The following is an 11182-nucleotide window of genomic DNA, read 5'->3' on the forward strand; positions in this document are numbered from 1 at the left end:
TCAAGAAGGGCAACTGTGGTGTCTTGGGGGGTCTTTGAAGAGTTATTACCCTGGCACCCTGGAAAAGCCCCAAGTAAACCAGATTAGACCTGAGTCTAGTTGCTCCATCTTTACCACTAGCAACCCACCCCAAACAACCCCAAATCATGATATGCCGCCACCTACTGGGACAAAAAGCTGCAGGACAATAATTATTAAGGGGGAGAGAGATCTAACTAGAGTAGCTGCAGCTCTGCCAGTTTCTAATCCCCTAGATCTTTTTTTTTAATACTGCATTCTTGCATAGGCTTTCCTCAAAGAATCCTGGGAGTTGTAGTTTCATTTAGGAGTTGGGCATTATCTTTTACAACTCTCTAATGCCTCCACACAGGACAATTCCCAGCGATCCGTGGAGAAGAGGGAATGTCTTTCAAACCAGTGTATATCTGTAGTGTGGGCTATATTCTCAAAAGCTTCTCCTATTCTACCCACTCAACAGTTCAATTTAGCCACAATCAAAATACTGTTTGTGGGAGAAGTATTAACATTCATGTTTTCTTAAGGGATTAATTATCTTAAGAGATCTAAGTAGGAGTGTGGGCCTGTGATAGGCAGATTAAAGCGAGGCAGTGCAGATTCATGCAGGGGAGGTCGTGCCTAACTAGGCTGCTGGAGTTCTTTGAAAATATTATTGCCATAACAGATGAAGGGGAATTCAATTGATGTAGTGAAGATAAATTTTCAAAATAGAATTTGACAAAGCTTCACACCAGAGATTAATGGCTGAGGGAGAAAGCTACAGAGGTGGAGATAAAATATGGTAATGTACAGAAAAGAGGCTTTAAAAAAAGTCCTGCCGGTTAACCTTACATATTAGAGAAAGGAGAAGGAGGATCCTCCTGAGAGTGGGCCATAGAAATGACCAAGAAAGGCATTAAATTAAATGATTACTTGGAATGGAAGTACAGAAACACCGAGATTAAATGAAACAATTTAAACAATATTTTAAAACATTTTGCTTATTGGGGTTTAGTGCTCTAACTCCAGAGAACTGAGTGATACAAGGCTCACTGTCTGTGATTTCTGAACAGTGTGTTGGAGCACTCTAGTCTAACATGTCTTCAATGTGCCTTGAAGTATTAGACCAGCATGTTGGATGTAGCCGCCTTTCTGTGCGCATTCAGAGCTAGAAATCTTCATACACCACAGATCTCTCCACTCTCTACTGATGTATGAGTGGTGACATCCAAAGAAAGGAAACAAGGAACACGCTTGGATTCCCTCATGCGCTCCATGTTGCAGCTGAATCTCAGAGGAATCTAGGAGCAGGGGTGGCCTGAACCTAGCTTTGTACAATATATTACTTTTTATTTTATTCTTATTAGAGTCTTGGTAGTCCTCTGGCATTTTCCAAATTTACAGTGAAAGAATACAAAAATGCAATTCATAATCTAAAACGCTTGTTGCTGGAGGAGAGCAGGGGGAGATTTGTTTAGTTTTGCTGAGGAACAAGAGTATCCTCCATCTTGTAAAACACACACGCACACAGTGGCTGCAAACACACTGAAAATTTAAAGCACATGGGAACCGTAGTTAGTTCAGGGTGTTGAGAATTGTAGCTCTGTGTGGTTAAACTACACTTCCCAGGATTCTCTTGGAATAGTTATGTGCTTTGAATGTATGGTGTGTATATGCAGCTTGTAACTAGATGCAAACTCCAGTGCAAAAAACAGGGAGGAGTAATCAATGGGCTCTTTAATCCTTCCTTTCCCAACAAGAACAGCAACAGATGCTCTGGCAATAGATTCTCATCTGACTGTCTCTTGGTTTGCACATAGGAGTGGCCAATTAAGGTGCAGCTCACACTGGAGGCTGGAATAAAGGCTAAAGGGGCTTTCCTCTGTGGTGCATCATCTGAGGAGGACTGTTGGGCTCAGATGAGGAACTATGGGGGTGTCAGACTGGGGCCCAGTTGCCTGTTGCTAGTTTTTAAGCTGACTCAAATTAACTGAACCTAATGGGCATCTGTTCTGAAGGAAAAGTAACTGAAACACAATCTCTAGGCACAAAACTTTTCATTTGAATGTTGTGTTTTCAGAAAGAGATCTTTGTTTGCTTAGAACCTCAGTAACCTTTTGCAACATCAAAATCTACAGCATTATAGGGGAAACACTATGTTTGAGAGCTGATAAACACGGTTCATTTTTCTTAATGTATCACACCTACAGAAACGCTGCTACTAAAATTATTTTCTGGAAATCCTCGATGTGGAGAGTATACAATTGCTCCAAATGTTCATTTCTGCTTGGATATTGAATGTCTTGTTGATTACACTTGTGATACCATATCAGAGTGTGGATTAAATGTATCTTGTGAGATACATTTTCAAGTTTGATTATTCTCCAAGAGTTCTCTGGGTTCAATGGGAGAGCAATATAGGGGGAAACATGATACATTCGGGAAGGCAACTCTTTTTTAAAATGCATTTAACTATGCATGGGTCGGTGATTTTAAATATTTCATGAAAGGTTTCCGACCAAGGATCCAAAAGTAATAAATTAATAAGAAGATTTGAACAAACTGTGAATATGTGTGCCACTGCTCCATGTGCCCCCTCTGTGTGTGTGCGCGCGCGCGAGTGAGAGAGAAAGAGAGAGAGCGAGAGAAAGAGAGAGATGAATTGCCCAGCACTGCTGCGTATCTGGGTGGCAAGAGGAGGGGTTTGGTTATTCAGCCGGTTCTCCTGAGATTCCAAGGGAAGATGCAGGATCTCACAAGAGGTGGGTGGGGCAGCCGAAAGCTTAAAAGTCTCAGCCACTTGACTGTCAGGGCCATTTTGCCCCACAAGCTTCCTCACTTGCCCTCAGTGCTAGTATTCCATTGGGTCTTAGGCCACTGGTTGATAGGGCCAGGGAAGAATTTTACTCCCTACCTCAGCTGGCTCTGGGTAGGGAGGTTTGGGGGATTCCAAAAGCGCAATGTAAGGGAATGCACAAGTTGTGCCCTTAGCTTGGGAGGGGACCAGCATTGCATCAATCCCACACTTGCACATCAGGATCTAACACTGGTCAACTCTCATTGGTGTTTATGGATGCTTCCCACCAAAATGAAAACAACATGTCAGCAGAGAGGGCTGCTTAGAATGGAGTCAAATTCCTTGCCCTACTGTCACTGCCAAACCTGCATTACCTGCAGTATATATCAATTAAAGTTGTGACCTGTTTCCAACCTACAAAACACGTGCTTATCGTGTTTATTCCTGATGGTCTCATGAGCCACAACTTGCAGCTACTGCACAAGTAACACGTATGACCAGCTGAGCAAATACAGGCCAGAATTTTAATTTGCCACTGCAGTTGCTTCATCCTGGAGCTGACTTGCACAGTCAGCTCTTGTGTGACACTGCCACATGGCTTCAGGTGGAGAATCCTGGTTCAAGGCTATTCTACATAAACAAAACCTCCCTACATACAGTGGTACCTTAGTTCACAAACTTAATCCATTCCGGAAGTCTGTTCCAAAACCAACGCGTTCCAAAACCAGGGCGCACTTTCTCATAGAAAGTAATGCAAAACAGATTAATCCATTCTAGACTTTTAAAAACAACCCCCGAAACAGCAATTTAACATGAATTTTACTATCTAACAAGACCATTGATCCATAAAATGAAAGCAATAATCAATGTACTGTACTATATAATAAACAAGACAATATTGTAGATGATAAAAATTAACATTATTTTTTTTTCTTACCAGCACTGATGATAGTCATTGTTTGTATGGGGGGCTTTTATCCATTTCCACAGTCACACAATCAATCAATCAATCAATCAATAGCTAAACTGGGTTCCACACAGTCACAAAAACAAATTAACCGAAAAAGCCTCAAAAACAAAAACATAAAATAAATAGCAAAAACAAAAGCGCCAAACTTAATCCATTCTGGAAGTCTGTTTGACTTCCGAAATGTTTGAAAATCAAGGCGCAGCTTCTGATTGGTGCAGGTGCCCTGGAAACAATAAACAACAGCCACATCGGACGTTTGGTTTCTGAAAAACATTGGAAAACTGAAACACTTACTTTTGGGTTTTCAGTGTTTGACAACCAAGGCGTTTGTGTGCCAAGGTACCACTGTATAGAAATCTACTCTATTAAACAAAGGAGACTCCTTTCTCTTCCTTCCTGCTTCCTCTGTATCTTTCTCAAACAAAAGGCATCTGACCACCATACAATATTTGTGGTCAATATTTTAGTGAAAAGTGCCAAGCGTGCGCACACACATCCAGGTAAGGACCATGGATGCCACTCAGACCTCATCTACAAACATGGATGCCTTTGAGCTGCACACACCAGTAGGAAGCCAGGAAAACCCCCACATTATTTTTTACTCACTATACATTTGGGACCCTATGGCTTTGCATTCAGTGGATGAGGTACCCGCCTGTTACCACTTGTTGCAAGCTAATCTCTCCAGCATGGAATTAGGTCCATTAACATAAAAGTCCAAGCAAACCGAAGTAGCAATGATAGTGTTCTCTCTTCCCCATTTCCTTCCTACTTGTCCCCTATAAAGAGAACTTTATATCTTCACCACCAAATATTGCCTTTACCAGCTTCTCTTATTCCATTTTTCTCCTAAATTGTTAATTGGGTTTATACGGAACTCATAAAAACTCCATGAACTTTGAATGAACCAGGCTTGAAGCTTTTTGGCTTTTTGTTTTAATTCTAGGAGATTCTTAATTCTAGTCTCATGGCTTTATCTTAATATCTGCAATAACTTAAGAATGAGACTTTCATCTCATGGAATCTGATCATTCAACAGAATGTTTTGTTCTATCTCAACCCATCTGCCTCTCCTTTCAGTCAAAATATTGACCTACATTAAGTTTATGCATCTGCAGTAAATATCAAGCATTAATTTTTAAGGGAGGATGATTCTAAGGAACTACTCAGCTTAACAGAGGAAGAAACCTACTTGGGCATGAAAATCTTCCAGACTTTTGCTGAGAAACCCACATAAATGAAGTATGAGACTCTGGCTCTCTTCAGGTCTTTAGTCTGAATGTACGGAAGGGCAAGTAGAAATTAATAGGGCTAAATCAACCTCCCCTTTACAACAATAAATACACTGGGCATGCCTCCAGTTTTGCCACCAGCTCCACCTCCAACCTTTGTGCACCAAGCAGAAGGTCTGAAGACGAAATCTTAGCACATTCAGATGAACATGCTTAGGATTTTCCACATAAATGTGAACCCTCATTGCGCAGGGGAGGTTTCCAAGGGTCTTCAGCCAAACATAAACAATCCCCACCCCCCCACCCCCCGCTTAACATGCAAAGATCTGAAGCATACAGCTAGTCTTGGATGGGGACAATGTGGGCAGAGTTAGCATGTTTGATGAGGTCTACTGCTGAGCCAAATTACTTTTGCCAATGAATCTAACATTGTGCCACAGTTGCATTCAAACGAAAACAAACATTTTAGCTAATTTTTATAGTTCCTTCAACAGAGGTTTCCCAAGCAATATGGGAGCTAGCACATCACCTTCCTGTTTTGCTGAGAGAATGACAGAAGTTCAAGATCACTTGGAAGAAGTCCAGTATCTCAACTTCTCTCACCACCAAGTGATTGTTTTTCAAATTGATCATTTTACATGGTTTTGTTTGTTTTGTGGGATTTTATGCATTGTGACTTGCCATTATTTTTATTGATTATAGTTTAATAATTATTTGTTGTAACTGTTAAGTGCAAACTGTTTAATTATTATTTGCTGACATTTAATTTTACTGTTTACTATTATATTCTGATGAATTATTGACTTTGCTTTACTTGATATAAGTTGTTTATGTTAAAGTTATGCTTTAATTATGATTTTTTTGTATTGGATCAGATTATTATTAGGTGTGTGATCTTTGCTGTCAATTGGTTGTTTTTTCAGCTTCTAAACTCCCTTGTGTATAGTAATATAGAAAGGCAGTATACAAATTAAAAGTGAAAATGAAATGAAAATGATGTGGGGCTTCCAATGTACTAGAGCAATGTGGGAAGACGACATGTTACAATGCCTCCCATGTCATTGAGGTAATGTTGGAAAGAGTCCTAAGTCCAAAACCACTGGTTTTAAGAATAAAAGTCCTTTTCATAGAGTGTCCTAAAGTGCTGGAACTGTGTTTTGCAATATGCCTTTGTGTAAACGTTCAGCCTTGCTGAGCCAGAATTTGCTTAAAATTTGGAGTGTTGCTTGTATTTCATTGTATAGGAAACACACCAACAATGGCTAAATGAAGCTGTGCTAGATAAAGGAACCAAGCAGCTTCCTCACTGTGAATTAATTTGGGTTCTGGCAAACACAGATTTGGCATTGGGCATGCACAAAGAAGAGCAACACTCCCATAATTCCATTACCATTTGGCCAGTGTCATGAATCCTATATTCAGATATTGTAGCCAAATACCAACCTAGCTATCCTTTCCACAGATATAACACACTTCTCTGCTTTTCAGACCAGTTTGAGATATTAGAGTTAAAATGATATGCTGGTTACCCAATTGCTGTCGTTAAATGTCACTGCTCAGCTGCTCCTCCCTCTGCAATTGGCCTTTTAACATCAGAAAATAATGAAAATGTGCCCAGATCACCCCAAGGGCACGTCTCTAAAAGCTCAACTGTTAGTGAAAGTGGTACATTGATTTGGATTTCTGTTTTCAAGATGCTAGGAAACAAGATTATAGTCTTCATTTAGCAAGAGAAAAACAGTGCAAGTAAATGCTACCTTCCCAGAAATAATGCTGCTAAATTATTTTTGGCCTTAAGTATTGGCTATTCCCTCAAGAACTACTCTATCAGTTTGGAATATTCACAATTTGGAAGCAATCAAGTCAAGTTTAGAAGTGAACAATCTCTTTAGAATAATACTTATGTTCACAAAATAGAAGTCTACTGTCAACATGGGAAATTTTCGAAGAAATTACAAGTAAGCTCTAGCGAGTTAAGCCATGGTTGTGCATAAAAACTAACCACAAGCAGATTGTGCATGATATATTAATCCATATTTCCATGGAAATAGAGAGACAGAGTTGCACAGCAACAACCTGATCAAGCACAGGAGAAAACTGGGTGAAGATACTCCCATGGTTTTCAAATCTAACACCAGAAAATGTGAATAAAGCCCAGAAATTGGTTCCTCCACAATTTTTTTGCATCAGCTGTGTGGCAATAGTGGATGGTTAGAACAAAGAGAGACGCCTTCTGGATCAGACCACAGGCCTTCCAAGTCCAGTGTCATGTTTGCCACATTGGCTAAGCAGATGCCTCTGGGAAGCCCTAAGCGGGTGATGACAACAGCACTCTCCTGTTCTTCCCCAACAATTTGGAGCACACTGCTTCTGAATGCAGAGGGAATGTATACCCATCTTGATTGGGAGACACTGATCCTCCATTGTCATCCATTTCCTTCTCCTCCACTCAGCCATCAATTCCCCTTCCGAAGCCATCACCACATTTGTGGCAGCAAGTTTTATAAGCTGACTATGTGCAGTGTGAAATATGTTATGCATTCTCTTGTCCATTCTGGATTTCTCTCCAGGCAAATTCATTGGATAACTGTAGATCATTAATGTTGTGAGAGAGGAAGAAAAACATCTCTCTAGTCACTTTCTCTACATCATGAATAATTTTACGAACTTCAGATTCAAGTGGTTAGCCGTGTTGATCTGTCATTGCCATAATAAACAAAGTAAACAAATACCAACAGTGCCTTCAACTCTATATTGGACAAACAGGACAAACTTTACACCAAAGGATAAATGGGAATAAATCTGACATAAGGAATCATAAAAAAGAGAAACCAATAGGAGAGCACTTCAATCTCCCATGACATTCTGTGCAGGATCTTAGAGTGGCTGTCTTATTGCAAAAGAATTTTAGAAATACACTTGAAAGAGAAGTTGCTGAATTACAACTCATTACCAAACTAAAAACTATGGAGAGACCTGGTCTGAATAGAGATATTGGATTCATGTCCCATTATACATACTAAAGCTAATTTTGGTCATCTATCCCTTTAAAAATCCCTTGCTCTTCCCTTTGAAACCAACTGCCATAACAGTCATCAACAGTTATAAGGTTGAAGCAACCTCTGCTTCAGAGTATTACACACGAAAGCTCATACCTTAAAAGCTTATATTTAGTTGATCTTAAAGGTGCCACTGGAATTATTTAAAAAGATTTTTTCATCTTTCATCTTGTTTAATGAACTTCAACCATGTTCTCCTTTAATCACTTTTTCAGAACTAGAGCATCTCAAATACCATAGGCTTCCCACATAGACCATGTCCACAGGCTAAAGGGAGCACTTGCAGAGATCAGCCTAATTTGTTCTCAAATAAGTCATTAAAATGTTTACTTTTTGAGGCCTCCTGAATCCTTTTCAGATTAAGTCACCATCAAGGATGGAGCTAGAGGTACTCACCCCCACAGGACCTAATCAAGCAGAATAACATTGATTTTCATGGGTTACTTCCCCTCTGACCCTGCTCCTGGGCATTGACTTCTCTGTTTGTTCTACCACCTAAGTTAGGCATGGGGAATCTCAGATCCTCCAGATGTTGCTGGACTACAACTCCCACCATCCCTGACCATTGGCCATGCTGGCAGAGATGATGGGAGTTGGAGTCCAACAACATCTAGAGGTCTACTGGTTTCCCACCTATCAGACATAATCTTCTGTGTGACTCCCAGTGTAAAGATGCAGCAAAACTACCTGCCTTCAAAGGTAGGATCTATGCATCAGTTGCTGTCATGGTTTGCCTCCATCAGGGTAAGAAGAAGCAAGCCCATATCAATGACTCATAGAAACAAAGAGGTGGGATTCACTGAAGCTGGTCACTTTTCTTCTTGGACACAGCATACAAACCTTTTGGCATGTCCAAGTAAAGTGTGTGTCCTATTTTTATTCAGAAAAAGAAATGGGTGTCTCAGCTATCAGAATTTTGGGAAACTATGTTTAGGCCACATGATTCTGGGGTTAAGTAAATTTGACATTCATTTTCCCCTCAGCCCCCCTCCTATAAATGAAAAAATGGTGGAAGTAAACCCACTTAATTTCAATTGTTCATGCCAGTGCCTTTAGGCTCAGTCTGTGAATGTCCTCTCAGAAAGTAAGGCCTGAAATGTCTGCTGTTAATGGCCCATGGAATTTGATAGTGCCGATTTACAGCACGGTAAAGGCTCCATTAACACCTTCAAATTAGAAGTGTCTGCAGGGAGAATAGTCACGTGTGTAGGTCCTGGTCTCTGTATTTCAATAAAATATGGATCCATTGGTTTGCTTTAATTAGTTATATTAATTTAATACACTTGACACAGCAGAAAAGGGACCAGATTCTGTAACTCTGATGTTTCATTACTTTGCACCGTGTCCACTGTTCATTTATTGCCAGTGCATGACTCAAGTCAAAAGAGCAGCAATTCAAATTCACTGAAATATGATCAACTATCTTGATTATTTTGATTAAATCGATTTAACTTTGATAGGTCATGTTGTGTGATTTCAGCCTTGTTCTTATCCCCTGCTGTACATTGTAAAGGCCTCTGACTATATACAATAAACTGATTGATTGATTAAACTGTGCATGTGCAAAATATTTTTTAAAAAATCTGTCCAATCTCCTAAACAATGGCAAGTCTGTGCATCCATCTTTCATACTGAACCACTTTGCTGGAATGGATGTGCCTGTAAAAAGCTGAGGTGGAAGTAACAGCTTGTATTTTGGGGCTTGCATCCTTTCACCTGTAGGGGAGCCTCCAAATGCTTGCTTCATCAAGGAGCAACATACAGAAATTGGGACATAGGAAGCTGCCTTATACCGAGTCAACCATTGGTCCATCTAGCTCAGTATAGGCTGGCAGCAGCTCTGCAGGGCTTCAGGCAGCATTGTCTCCTAGCCATACCTTGAGATGCTGGGGACTGAACCTCGGTGGGCTTGCAAGCAAAGCAGATGCTTTACCGCTGAACAAAGGCCTTTGTCCAAGAAAACACTGAATTGCACTATGAGTTAGGAATGCAGAAAACGCCCTTATACAGAGTCAAGCCAGTGGTCCAAGGAGCTCAGTATCATCAACACTGACTGGCAGTTACACCCTGGGGTTTCAGAGCAGAGGGACCTTTTTATAGTTGCATTTCAATTTCAGTTCCTACAATTTTATGAGAATTTCACTTAGAAAAGTTAGGCAAAGGGTTCAACCAGACTTGCCCTTGTCCCACCTTTTTCTCCCTGGGAAACCCAGTATTTACTGCTGAATTGGAGCGAACATCAATCGGGGTTTCTCCAGATTGATATTTGCTCCGATTTATCACTAAAGAGCACGTTTTTCAGGGGAAAGCAGTGTGGGACAAGTGCAAAACTGCTCAGACTCTTGCTTTCTAGGCATGGGACAAGCACAAGTCTGGATGAGCCTTGTGTTAAAGGTTTGTAGGGGTTTAAATGACTCCCTTTATGCTAGAAAATAGAAACTCAGAAATGTTGCTTATATTTTCACTATAGGTCTTAAAGGGGAAGAAACAAGCATGGGGACTTCTGGGACAGGATATACCCCAACTGATGTTCACTTTAGAAAATGGGATCGAAACCAGTCACTGCTCCTTACCTAAACTGCCATGTTCTATGTCATTTAATAGACTCTGATAAGCCGCATATTGGGAGCAATCAATCAATCACTCTCTTTTTATTCACAGTTTATACCATTTACAATGTTCAGACTAAAGTTACTTCCGTACTAGCTCTTTTATCTGGAACTCCCATTGCCGGTTCACTCACTTTTATGGGAAGTGCTGCAAAGAATATTATTATGGTGGCTCCACCTGCTCTATTACTTGGTATTCAGCCTAACCTGGTGATTAGTGATGAATTGCCCCTTTAGTCAGCTGCTGTCCTCTATTTATGTATGTGTTAAATTACTGATTTCCTTTCAATGTTTCTCTTGCTTTATAGAAAAATAATGCACTTTTTTCTATAAAAGAAAGAAGAAAAATGGAAGGCTATGAGCTAGAAATGTAGCACACCTGCAAAGAGAGAACAGAAGCTGACGAATTAAGGCTAATTCAACACTAATCTCCCTCAGCTGTACGGAACAGGAAGCAATTAGACAAGCTGAATATAGGCCAGAGATATGGAATCAGTGGCCTTCCAGATATTGCTGAA

At 40.3% G+C, this 11182-nt stretch overlaps 1 protein-coding gene across 1 annotated transcript in view; it reads right to left on the reverse strand.

Moving 5' to 3' along the window:
• Positions 1–11182, reverse strand: part of LOC310677313 (uncharacterized protein) — a 728781-nt gene that overhangs the window by 420425 nt on the left and 297174 nt on the right. The gene's annotated exons all lie outside the window — the stretch shown is intronic.

Source organism: Podarcis tiliguerta, assembly GCF_965153285.1.
Source record: "Podarcis tiliguerta genome assembly, chromosome: 5".
NCBI lineage: Eukaryota > Metazoa > Chordata > Lepidosauria > Squamata > Lacertidae > Podarcis > Podarcis tiliguerta.